Source organism: Meleagris gallopavo, chromosome 1 (assembly GCF_000146605.3).
Source record: "Meleagris gallopavo isolate NT-WF06-2002-E0010 breed Aviagen turkey brand Nicholas breeding stock chromosome 1, Turkey_5.1, whole genome shotgun sequence".
Lineage (NCBI taxonomy): Eukaryota > Metazoa > Chordata > Aves > Galliformes > Phasianidae > Meleagris > Meleagris gallopavo.
This window is the reverse complement of record NC_015011.2, coordinates 5,967,281-5,981,484: the sequence shown is the minus strand read 5'-3', so window position 1 is coordinate 5,981,484 and position 14,204 is coordinate 5,967,281. Positions and strand designations below refer to the sequence as shown.

Below are 14,204 nucleotides of genomic sequence, written 5' to 3'. Positions count from 1 at the left end.
TAACAAAGTAAGTGCCAATTACTTTATATTTGTTAATAGCAGGGAGTTCTAATGGTGACTTGAATAGTGATTAAAAGTCAGGTGATCAGTTTTGTATTTTTTGTATGTCACCAGCCACCATTTTATTTGGGACTTTGGATATGCTACAAGGGCCCAGATTTTTTCAGGAGCTAAGTTAGAAATTTGTGGGTCCCTTCCAACTCAGTATTCTATGATGAAATGCAGATTAGGGTACACACCCGCTTTTGAGACATTGTGAGGTCACATGGATGAAAAGCACAGAAAACTTATAAGAAGCTCAGAAGGTGACAGAGCAGGTCAGGATTGTGCTTCATGATGATATATCCATAGGAACGTAGAAAGCTGCCTGATTTTAACTTGAAATTTTCATTTCCGGATCTCAGGATGAAGTTTTCAACAAATGATTACAGTAGAAATTGCCGAGGTATTTCTTTTTCTGAGACTGACAATTAAAATCATGTGGGGGTCAGAAGTTACCTTCAGGGAAGGATTCTGAGGCTTTAAAGTACATATCAGTAGAGATCATCCCACAGAAATGTTGTTATTGTTTGGGAAGAATAATAAGGGATTACTGTCATTAATGTTCCCTGATTGAGAAGTTCTCTGTTATCAGATTTCATCAGGAAAGTATGTTTAATCACCAATCATGTCATTTCTTAACCCTCAATTTTGGAAACTAAATTATTCTTCCGATTTTTTTTTCTCTTTCCCATAAGTCATATTCTCCAGTCCTTTAATCACTTCCACTGACTTCTTTTGAAACTTTTATAATTTTTCATCATATTTCTTTGAACACATAATTGGATGCAATAATCTAGTTCTGATGGCTTCAGTGTTAGTTCAGATATAATATAACCTCTTTGATCATACTTGGCATTTTCTTACTAAAACTTTCAAGGACTTTAGTATTCCACAATGAAAACTCATGTTCAAGTAATTATACATACTAACCTCTAAGTCACTCAATATTTCTGTCATTCCTTAGAATTCCCAATCCTGAAGAATGACTTACATTCCTTGTTGATAATTACGTTCTTGATGTTCGGCAAAAATTGAAACACACATCATTTTCCCACAATATGTTTACCAAGAAATTGAGTTCATTCTTTATTCCTCACATAGCCTTCCTACTACTGATACATCTGATCTTTATGTAGCTGGCAAATTTTATAATAATGTATTTACATTGTCTTTCCTCAATTAATTAAAAAACCCTAATAGTAAACCTTAGTGTACATACTCTGAAAATATGAGGCTTTTGATACAGCCACCTGAATGTACACAAAAAGTGTTTAATAGTTTATCAGTCACACATGTATATTCATCATATGTTTTTCATTCCTTTTAGATATTTTCTATTTCCTTTCTTTTATATTTATAACTAAGAGCTCCTCCACTTTTCTATGTTGATTATTACTTAGTTAATTGATGCTTTCACATTTCTTCTGTGTCTGTTTTTGCTAGTATAGCCTTCTTCATTAGCAGAAATTCTGGGCATTTAAATAATTCCCAGTATCAGTTGCATTTAATTACTTTCTCCCAATAGATTTTACTCATAATTGTTACCAACTTCAGAAAGCTACTCTATAAAATTTATGTGAATGGTAAATATGGTGGAGTAACGTATCTTTTACCACCTAGGCTGAGATAGATAGGTGATTAGAAAGTCGATCATCCTGTTGTCTACTGTGATTCAGTAATCTGGAGCTCTGTATATACTGCTTTATTTACTGCCATCACAGCTCTTAGTAAGGTTTATTAGCTTAACAATTTTGATAATATTGAAAAAAGTTGACATTATTTTTGACATACTCCTTCCTTTTTTCCCCACTGAATTTTTCCTAAATGGGTTATAGTCATCAATTGTAAGATTCTGGTAATATGAACCTTATAAAGCAATTTCATTTAGGAATTAATGAAATATTTCAACCCCAATTCAGTAATACCTAGTTAGGTCAAACTCATTGCAGACATAAGAAATTCCAATTTCATTTGTTTACTACTTAAACTTCTTACAGTGTATTGTATAAAATTAAATAGTTTCTTCTTTGTGTCCATCTATTACTTGCTTTTATATGACTTCATGGCTTAGTATGAACTGTGTATGTCCATTTTTCACTTCTCTCTTGTGTTTATCTCTCCTGGCTGCTTTAGCCATTCTGAAATCTTCATGAAAGATTGATTCCAGAAAAGCTCTGAAAAGAGCACATCCTTCTTTTGCTGTACAAGAAGGTTATGACTTCTTTTGACCCCTGACTTCTCTTTCTCACAGCATGGGATGAATCTCTTGGAAATGCTTTAATGTTCTGCTTCTTTAGCACCCCTTAGAGATCTCCAGAGTCATTTACAATTAGTCATATATAGTGCTACCTGTTATATCCATGATCATGCTCTTAGTGGCACTTTGAACCAGAAGATCAGTTCTGACTACTTACAAAGCAAATTGGAGTAATTTGGTTTTGTGTTTGCCACTTTTGCTTAGGCTCTAAGGGGAAAGGACAACATCCTTTTGTTGACCTGCTTGGGATAGTATTCTTATTACACTCTTTGTAGGATAAAATACCAAAGTGGTTTGTTTTCTTTTCCTTGGAAAGAAAATCACTGAAAACCCTCCTGTGTTCTTTTAAAATATCGTCATTCCTATTCATAAACCCAGAATTCCAACAGTCTTGAATGCCTACAAAGATTGACCTTCAATGTAAAACGCAGTGTATTGTTTGAACTATTTATTTTAATGAGGCCGAGGAAGGCAAATTTAAGAATGAAGAAAAAATGTTAATTGGACAATGCCTATTCCATGCAATAAATGAGATATTTTTGGTGGAAATAATAGAATGTAACAGGAAATCCACACATAAGAATAAAAGTATAGAAGTCAGAAAAACATGGATAATATTAAAGATTTTGACATATGTATACATGAATAAGCACTAAATTGAAGGATCAGATTAAGTAAAGCTTAGTTTGGCAATTTTAATTTTTCAGTGCTTATTTTAACAGAACTATTGGTACTAATTTGTAGTTATTAAATATATTATGCTTATCTATTGAAAAGCAGTTGACATTGTTAGAATAGTCTAAATCTTGATTATGCTTAGTTATTTTTCTTCTGAAGCATTTTTAATTTCTGCATACCAAATCAAAAGTATGAAAAGCGCAAACTACCTACCTTGGAGATTATTAAAAGATGAGAGAGAAAGAGAGACAGATAGAAATTAAATATTTTCACACATGACTAGTTCTCTATAGATTTAAGAACTTCCTTTCACTGTACAGGTTCTCTGAGACCTAGCAGTTCATATTCTTTTCTTTCCTTTTATATAACTGCAACAGTGCCTTGCACTGGAGAATACTCTGATTTATCGTTGCTGGTTTAATCAGAAACTGTTCTTTCAGAGAAACTGTTTGCTTGAAATGCTGTCCCTGCTGGACTATTTAGTTAGCCTGGAAAAACAGTGGCAGATCCTGTGGCCCTTTTTCAAACTTATACCCTGATAATTTACTCTTTCCTTCTAAGTCCTATATTAATAAATTTCTGTGTCTCAAATTACTGTACTGCTTAGCATCTTGTCCTAGAAATTGGCTAAATTGACTGATGAGCTAAAGAGTTGTATAGACTCATAAACTTGTAAGTATTAAGTTACAAGTGAGACCAGAATATTTTCCATGTTGAAGTAGACTCTGTCTTCTTAGCCAACAACTGATTAAGAAATTAAAGCTTTGTTGTCTTATGTTGTTTTTCCTTATGTCCAAATTTATCTGCTGATATGTACTCTCTGAATTCTACTACTGAACATAGGTCTATTTGTTTTTTTCCTCAAGCTACTAAAAAGTGAGTAAGTCTGCCTACATAGTTTTAGTTGTTTCGAATTCAAAGATCCATTACATGTACAATTTTCTACTTTTACTCATGTAAATGCTTCCAGAATTTCAGTTGAATGTCTCAGTAAGCTCTGGCCATAAAAGGTTTCTTTCAGTGGACAAGATTTTTGGCTTGTTTAGCTTGGAGAAGGATCTTGAGAGGCCTCATTGCAGCCTTCCAATAGTTGAGGGGAGATTGTGAATAGGAGGGGGACCAATTACACAATTTGATGTTGATAGGACATGGGGGAATGACTTCAAATTGAAAGGAGGGGGATGGGGAGATTTTGGTAAGTTGTTAGGGGAAAAAAAGAGAAAAACAACCCTCAGAGAACTATGAAGCACTGCAATAAGTTGCCCAGTGAAGTTGTGGATGTCCAATTCCTGGAGGCGCTCGATGCCAGGCTGGATGCAGTCCTGGCCAGCCTGATCTTCAGGGTGACAACCTTGTCCATGGCAGGGGGTTGGATCTAGATGATCTTTAAGGTCCCTTCCAACTAAAGCCATTCTATATTACTATGATTAATGACTGATGAGTTGCGTAGTGTAAAGGAGAACTTTAAAAATCTCCCTTAGTGCTTGAGCTTCATGCTGGCTATGAAGGCTCACTCTAAAGGTGGCTTTCCAGGTAAGGAAGTTTTTAAGCAAAATTGTATCTACCAAAGTCTGGGAAATTATTTTCAAAGCCAAATAAACCCAACTGGCTTCAGAATGTAAACTCGTATATTAACTTTCACTGGTGTTAGAATTTAAATGAGTCCTACTTTTTGCACTCATTTTTTTAAAACAAGTTCTGTCAAATTGGTACAAGTCCCCGATGTGGATATTTTTATAAGGTTTAGCTCTTAATCAAATTGACTTAGTCTGAAGCAGTAAATTAAGAAATTCTATTTCAATGCATAAAGGGAAGGAAAACTCTTTTTAAATATATTTTCATATGGAATTCTACTATGTAGTTTAGAAATGTAGTTTTAATTGTGTCATCTCTTCCCCAAAGGACAATAGCTAAACTAAGTGCAGCTTTGTGGCACCTAGATTTAGTCACATATGCGACTGGCTTATGATCATGATGAAAAACACTTGAACTTATTGCTATTTTCGTTTGAAATTCAAGAAAATATTTTAAAAAAGAAAAATAATCTGCCTCAAGTCAGAAGCACAAAACGTGCCAGATCTGTCATGCTGTCTTGCAAGCACTAATATTAGACAGTGCGGCTTTTCCTAAACTCCAGTAGCATGTCTGCCACCTAAATTGAAAAAGTGTGTGTTTTGATATCATTCTAGACAGTGATGCTTTTGTCTGTGGAGTGTTACTGTCTGGGAGTTAATTTCAATGATGTGAACAGAAGGAACTTTAACATGAAATGTAGGTTTATGTGTTGTTTTTTTTTTAAAGGAACCATCTCCCTAGGAGAAAATTCTGTGTGTCTCTAGTGTCATCTCCTGTACTAATGTTCAGTAAAATAGCTCGTCTGAGATGGTCCTGACGATAAATTACTCTTGTCAGTGAATTAAACTGTTATAAGGAACACGAAAGTGCACAGAAGGGAATGCAAAACCAAGTAAATAATGCTTGAGCCTTCCAGCCTTGAAGGAGTAGGATGAAATTGCTCAAAAGTAAAGTAAGTTTGGTGATAAATGGGTCAGAAAACATGGGTGCATGCTGCATTGAAATTTTACATGAAAACTGGAGGTGGAAGATAGTTTGTAGGACTAAGTTCAGATGGCTAGAAATGGCTCTATTATGTAAGAAAAAGGTCATTTGATCTGAATGGAATTACATTAGTTTTGAATCCAGTGATATACCTGAGGTTAATATCAGAATATTTCCTGGGAATATTCATTCTTTAAGGTATCAGTATTGAACACACAAGAAAACTTGTATTTTTTCTTAACATGAAGTCCTCTGACGACTGAATTATTATCTATAGAAATGTATATTTCTGTATATGCTGTACTATTATCTATAGAGAGAACCTTACTGACACCAGAGTGAAAATAATTAGAATGTGCCTGACTTTGGGTTTCTAGCTCAGTATCTTTGTCCCTGCAAACACTACACCAAAGGATATTGTATTTATTTTATGACCTTATAAAGCTGGGGATCTTCTGCACTGCTTTTGATATACTCACAAGCATATTTTTTATGCTAACCCCTAATAATCACTTCTGAACAGATTTTTTGCAAATATTGCTTCTATTGCCTCCTACATATTCCCTGCTACAACAGCACTATATATACAGAACTTCTCAAACTGCTCTGCAAACACAATAGTAATGTGATCTGTAACTAATGATTCTGCATTGCTATAGGTAACACTGCTAAAAAACAAAACAAAACAAAATAAAAAGCCTCATTAAATACTGATTGAAGAAAAGACAATGTTATAGCAATGCCCTATGTACAGCTATGTTCCTTGTCAGAAAAAGTCCTTTCCATAAGCCTCCTCAGCTGGTTTTGTTATCATCTCTCTTTTTCCTGGAGGCTTTGTGCAAACTGCTGTCCTCTGTTTTCTGCTGAGGAGCTTGTTACACCCTAGTCTCCATTTGGCCTCCATTGACAAGATTGCCAAGTTTCCTTTGCCTCAGAGTGGCACTTCAACAACAATAAAATAAAAAACTAATAGTAATTTTAAAAAAAATCTAAATCTACCAAGAATTTTTACCATGAAGAACAATCTAATGAAGTGGTAACATTCATTTTTTTCTTCTCTTCTACTCAAAAGCTCACTAGTTCAAATGCTGATGGATATTGGATGACTCAGCCTCCAGGCAACTATGCATGAATTTCAGCATTTTATTTTGTTGTGCCTCATTCCCATCTCTCTTTCTCTCTATTTCATCTCTCATTTTCCTTTTATTTTTTATCTTTATCTTTGACGTGGTCTTTGTATCAGAAAGTATACACAAGCATTGGGCATTAGGAATCTGAATGCATTGGTCACTGCAAATCAGTAAACATAATTTATTTCTGGAAGTGAATAAAATCCTCACACAGCACATATACAAAATAATAGTAATATTCTTAAAAAGAGCTTTTTCATGTTGATAAAAACATTAAAATGTACCCAAACAATATTTCAACAAGGAATATATTTTTTTCCTGCAGACATAAATAATACAGAATCAACTTCTGTACTTTTATTGTGGCTGAGTTCAATTTTGCAATTTCTGCTAATGTTTTGTAGTTATGTGTTGTTAATTTTTAGTGTGCTTCCAGCTGTAATCACTCTCACATAAAAAGTCAACTGCTACAAAATTGGCATGGTTCTGCTGTTAACATTTTGCATCCTAACAGGCTCCACATGGGCTACTCCCATTCCATTGTCAAATATTTGTTCACAAAAGATCTGTGTGATTAAATATTTTTCCAGGACATTCATAAAACTTGAAAAGGAATTTTTTTGTATAACTAAAGTATGATTTTTTCATTATTATCAATAAAACAAACTACTTCTCCCTCAGATTCTGTACTTGGCCAAATAAACTATTATTCTTTTTTCATTTTGAAAGACAAAAAACATTTAGGTATATTTAACGCCAGAGAATTAGTGGATTTACATAGCTCTCAGAAAATAACAATGGCTTCCATATTACAAAAGAACACAGATACATAACATTACTCTATGAATAAGGATGAACGTAAATTCATGATCTAAGTATGAGAATATTCTCATTCATTGCATTTTATATCCATGATAGAGAGTTTAGATCTTCTCTGATGAAATCATGTAATTTTGTAGAAACGACATGGATTTTTCTAGATCAGAGATTGAAATCGTATCTGTAGGATCAGTACCTTAAAAACTGTGCAGCAGATGAGTTATCTCACAATTCTGTTCTCTGCTTTAGTGAATAGCTGAATATTCTGTACAGAGTGCATAAACTCTCAAATGATCAAACTGAGAAAAACAGTTTACAGGTGCTTTAAAAGGTAAGACTTCAAATGACTGTTCTTACATAAGTAATTAGTTTTGAATTTGGTGTTTTTGCAACCTATTTCAGCATTTTCAAACCAATTACTCATGTTAAAAAGATATCCAGAGTATGCATAACAATCTGCTGACTTCGGTGTTCATCTGAAATTTAGAGGTCAGATTTCCTCTCTGATCCATACCAGCAGAACAAGTGGAATATGAGTTTTTGCATCCAGTGTAGATCCCATAATTCAGCTATAGATACATCCTCTTTCTTTTACCTCATATGGTCATGATGTTGTACAGCAGTGACATGGAGAACAGCCAGCATGCAAGCTCCATTCTTGCTCATGAATCCTGTGAAACTTTTGAAACAAACATATCAAGATTAGAGAAATTCTGAAAGTTAATACTGTGTTCCTTCACATTCTCACTGCAGAAATCCATATGGACTTAATCTTATCTGTCCATGGAGATGAAGGGGATGATACAGTTTACTTTATCTCCCTTTTTATGGGTATCCATAAAAGTAAGTGCTGTGTCAAATGTTTAAAAATGTTGGGATTCAGTCCTGCTGTAACCTATATTGGTGTAGATGTGGAACAAGTTTGCTGCAGTTTCACTGACAGAACTATGCCTATAAATTTCTGTAAGTGACTGAAAAATGAGGCCTTTGTCTGGAAAAGTGTGTTACTTAACAAAGAAAAATACTCTAGTCAACTTGTACCCCACTGTTAACTCTTCTAATTTTTTTTATTTTTTTTATTTTTCTTACTGTTATATTAATAATTTAAATAATATGCAGGAACATTCTCCGGCAGTTGAATGTTACTGTCTCTATTAGCCAGTGGTTAGACTGTTCCATCAGATGATTTTGGAAGGTGGCAATTGCCAGCTCAGAGAATTTCCAGCGATGTTCAAGACCTGGAACTTCTTGAAAACTGGTCTCAAAGTTTAAATAGAGCCAACATTATTATATTCAAATAGGTTTATGAGCACAGATGCAGGTTGTTCCTTGTCTCCCAGCCTCTTTGTCCAAAAGGTATTCTCCAGTTTTACAAAAACACGTGAACAGTTCATTATTCTTCTATTAGTTCAGCTCTGCCCTTTAGCTTTGTTTATGTCAATCATAAGAGGAAGTTGATACGCTTGTATGAGTAAGGTTGTTGGGTTTTTTGATTCCTACTAGATGAATAAAAAATATCTGTATGGAAATTAAATGTCTAACTTGCACGGATACGATGGAAAGATCCATTGAAGATGTGAGTTTTTTTATGTCAAGGCGTGAGATGTCCATGCCAGTCTGGGATGTCAGCAAGCTTCAGCATCTGTCTGGCTATGTGTTCCCATAGAGATGCTGTAGCTATGTGGAAAGGTCATTTTGTATATTTAAGGCTCCTTTTTCTCACCCTTCTGAAAACAATTCTGTTTAAAATCTTGCTTTCTTGTAAAAAGATTCTTATTTGAACAGAGGAAACAGAGCCCTGTTTTCTTTGCACTAGACTCTTGCATGATCACTGCATTAAGCCAGCCTGTTCACATCAGTAGATGTAGCAGAGATGTGTTTAGAACAATTTGAAAATTTAACCTACAATGTTGAACCAGACAACTGTAAGTAAACTCATGTTTAAAAATCCTCTTGACATCTCCATATAAAAGATATTGATAAAAAACATTGGTTTTGGGGATGTTTTTTTATTTATTTATTTATTCATTTTTCTCCTGAATTCTGTGTAAGAAAGTAACTGAAATGAAATAAAATCAGTGATTTCTTGCTCTTTTACTGCTATGGTCACATTTCTGTGAACTCTGTGGTAATTTACAGCACATCTCAAGGCACTTGTCCATTGCTCATATATGTGAAGGAGGAGGAAAATTGTTCAGAAGAGGTTAAACTGATTTTTCTAACACTAGAGAAGATTGCATACTAAACTTTATATACACTCTCTTTGAATCGCTTTATGAGTCTTTCTGAACTACACTAAAGTAATGCATAATGCAGTAGCTGCTGGCTTACTTGAACTCTGAATGATTGAAGTTACACATGCCATTTATAGATAAGGAAAGGTTTTTCTTTAAGACCATTTTCAACCTTGATGCTACTACAGATAACTTTTAAAGTTGGTGCAGTAGTAAGATAATAGTGTCTTTTTGATACACAACACCATTGTGTTTATTATATGCTTTTGTTCTTCTGATATCCAAGTCTAGGAGAAAAGGCAAATATTTAAAGAACAAATATTCAGGATTGGTTTAAAAAGATCAAAAAATCTGTCTATACAATTCTAATTAACTTAATTGGGAACTTAATCTTAAACCCATTTATACTGTATTGCTTTTCTTGTTACCTTTAAAAGACAAGGAAGCAATAAACAAACAAAAAAAGCACAGAAAAAATACTAACCTCAAACTCCAAACAATTAACCAAAGAAACTATACACAAAATATTGGAATAGTAATAGTTTTTTTCTGTCGCAAGATAACTTTCATTTTTGTTAGACATCTTTAACAAAACTTAAAATGCTTTTAAGCAATTGCTAAAATCAATAAACCTGTAAGTTTAAAGGAAGAATGTGCTGAGAGACTTTTTGTGTTTTTCATTTTAAGTTCTCTATAACCCCTCAGTTTTCAAAGCTGTGCTATAATACCAAACATGAACTGAACATTTTCCTTCATAGACTTTATTTCTACTTGTCTTTTCATGCAATATTTTTTTTTTTTCCCCAGAAGGCCAGAAGATTACACAGGAGAGACAGAAGACAAGCATCTTAATATAGATCATTCCTAAGACAACTGATCGAAGTATTTTTTAACTAGTCCTAATGAAAGCCGCAGCAGTTGAAAACAGAGATCTATATTTACACGATAATTTATGTTTCTAATAATGCCATTTATATGAATAACATGTTTGTTCTAACTGGATAATAAACTATATGCTAAGACCATAGCAAGCCAGAGGCACATTAGTCTCTGCATTTCTAATCAAATGTGGCTCTAGAGGCTCGGCATTACCATCCTGATTTTACATCACTTCATTGTTTTGCAAGGGCAGGAACACGGGGGGTGGGAAGTCACCTGAAATCATAAAGGAAACATGTAAAGCAATATTTCCCAGCCTGTTAGCTTTCTGAATCTCATTTCTATGTCTTTGCATAATGAGAAGGAAAATAAAAAGAAACTCATTTGGAAATGAATGACCTTTGCACTGATGTAATCAAAGCAAAGCCCTTGGGAATCACTTCAGATGAAAGATGCTATATGAAAGTTTGTTATTAGTGTTTTTCAGTTACAATGACACTATCTTGGAGTTATGGAAAAACTGAAAGAACTAGAATACTTGTGAACTAGGCTTGTAAAATCATGTTAGGGCTATTATTACTTTGAAAACTTAAGCATGATGAGACAGTGGATGTAATTTTAGAAGAATCTTTATAGAAAATAATTATGTCATTTATTAGCTTATATTCCTACGTATACCAGGAAAGGAAAAGGGTGAATTATTTTGATATTGAATACGTGTTCTGTTAAAGTTTTCATATAAAATAAAAAATAATAAAAATAATACTTTGTCCTGTCTCACTGCTCAGAATCCTCCTTCTAATTCCAGACCTGAAATGCAATTTCACAAAGTAACAGTGGCATAAATCTTTCATCTGTAGAGGTTAGTTTCTCTTTTTATTTACAGATTTTATACTAAATGTTTTCAATTATATTGCTAATATATTTTCAATTAATGTGCTTGTTTTTGTTTGACAGAGATGACTGAAAATTGTCTGTCTGTCTGAGCAGGAGAAAATTTTTCAGAAACTTAAATTCTGATTAAATTTTATTAAAAAATGAAATAGAAAAAATATTGATTTTGACATACTACACTTGGTGTTTCTGTAAGATATTCAGTTTTTAATTTGACAATCAATGTGGCAAGTAAGGACTTGATAATAGTTAAGTATATGTAATTAAATTGAAAGTGTTAGCTAAAGCTGATGCAAAGCTATAATTCACAGAGATATATCCCATTATGACAAAGAGTAATATGGATAACTAAAGTAAGTGCCTTTTATAAGTACAGTAAAAACAAGTTTGTTGTAATGTCTGAGGACAGTACGTAGCAGAAGGACTAGAATAAGGGGAAAGAAATGGGACTTCATTGCATGCTACTTCGAGAAATGTCCTCCATGACCTGATGTCATTTCATTGAATTTCATAGGATCTTATCTATCTGTAATGGATATGATACCCCTGGAGAAGTCACAAATGAACCTTTATTTTCCTTCTAGTAGTGTAAATAGCATTATTCTATGTTCTACCTGTTATGTTGCTGGTTTTTGTGTTTTTTTTCTTCCCAACATTTCATTGAAAAAAGTAGAAAAAAGTTTTTTTTTTATTAAAAGAAAAAATATCAGTTTTGTGCCCGTGTAAGAATTCTTTCCAAACCACTGTAGACAGTCGTTCATTTAAATAGCCTAAAATCTTATTAGTATATGAGCTAAGCATATGAGTATACAAATCTCAACCTTTTACACCAGAACAAACAACACATTTTAAAATTTAGTTGCTACCCAGTTGCACTATTCAGTCTTTCCTGGCCAGCAACCATTTGTACAGTTCTGTATAGCGGTATCTACTGAGTTCCCATACCAGACACAAACATAATTCAGTTCACTTTTATTTCCTTCCAGCTAGATTCCTGCTGTTCTTCCCTAACAGTTCTTTTCTGCTTTGTTACCCAAGCAATACTTTGAAATCTGCTTAGATAATAAAGTCAATTGGTCTGAAAATGATCCTTAGTTTGCTTCATGCTGCAGGTAAAACCAGGAATTTTAATTACTGCATTGTCAAAGAGCCAAATCAGAAGTCTGAGAGAGTGCACAATAGGAAAATATGTTTTACAGTTCTAAACCTACAGCCTCAAATTTTATCATTTTGACTTCTACCGCCTCTCATTCCTCTTCACCTAGTACATTACAACCTATTTCATTCATGACAGTTTCAGAAAATTCTTCAAAAGCAAATAGCACCTGTATATCTGGGATACTGATGCCAGCAATTGACATGTATTATTACATCAGTTATCAAAGATGATTTATAGGAAATACAAATAAAGGGATTTCAGAAATGAAATGACTTTCTGTTTCAGCAAGATGCCTTCCACTTTTAAGTAGGTTACAGTTTGCAAAGTAAAAAAGATCAAACACGTGGCTTTTGATTGAATTCATGCACTAATAATCATCATCCTATGTTACTGAAAATTATCCATGACTGGAGATAACCATAACTTTTTCATTACTTTCCCCCCTCTTCAGGGGGTGACACTTCATTACTGGAAGCTTATTCCCTTTTTTCTTTTTGTTTCATAATTCAGATTCTTGGCACATCATGTTGAATTTTATGGTTAAGGGTAGAGAAAATCATTAACAGCTGTCTGTTGTTTAGGTGTATGTTTTGCTTAAAAAACAGTCATCTTGGTGTTACTTCAACCCAAAATCAAATGTTCCCAAGGCTCTGGCCTAAATATGCCAATTATCTTAACCAATTTTCTTCTTCCTTTACTATTTTGAATGTGTGCTTGACACTTCACAGATGGTGTTGTCCAAACAGTGATGCCTGGAGCCAAAATGAGTTTGAATTAGTAGTCAACAGATACTGCCCCAATGGGAGCATTAGTTTAATTTTCCATCATTGTACTCTTTCTTCAGTAGTATAGACTTTAATTTCCAATAAGGTAATATCCATTGGAAAGAATTTGAATTAATGGTAATAAACATCTGGACTGGTGAGCTTGGAATGGTTAGTTATAAATCCTTTGAGCTTACATTTTGAAATTAACTGAGCTCCACCAACAGCATATTTTCAGAGAGACTTTCTTGTGTTGGCAAATTGCAGCTTCTGATTCTAAGCAGGGATAAAGCAGAACTTCTACCTATAAATCAACATTTAGACACCTGAATGGTTGCTGAAAAGTCCATTTGGATTTACATATCCAGGATTTATCTATTTTATTGTTCAATTTTATTCAACGTATTCCAGCTTGTCATTTCTCCTGCATTCAGTGGAGCTGTCAGGTTCAGAGTTCTCCATTTCTTTGCTCCAGAGCAGACATCAGGAAGCAGTAAAGTTGCCTAGGTTCTTCTAATTTGTCTTATTTGGCGAGAAACATTGCTGCGCAGATTACCACCTGAGCATTGCCAACCTGTAATATGGCTAGAGCCACTAAGAAATAAAAGCTTTTGGAGACTGGTTAAGTTAGATCTGTGCCTGCTGGAGAATTAGAACTTGTAGAAATATAGCAAGATTCATAGCTAATATCTGCTGCCTTGACACAATTCAGGAAATGAAAAGGGAATGCACAAAACCAGAAAATGACTTTCTTGGTCAATGAATTGTGGCCCCATCTTCATTTTTTTT

At 33.9% G+C, this 14,204-nt stretch overlaps 1 long non-coding RNA gene across 1 annotated transcript; it reads left to right on the top strand.

The window, feature by feature from the left end:
• Positions 1-253: 253 nt before the first annotated feature.
• Positions 254-11,305, top strand: LOC109368301. Its single transcript, XR_002116211.1, has 3 exons — positions 254-317; positions 7,735-7,816; positions 10,527-11,305. It is a non-coding gene; the product is annotated as an uncharacterized LOC109368301 (long non-coding RNA).
• Positions 11,306-14,204: the final 2,899 nt, after the last annotated feature.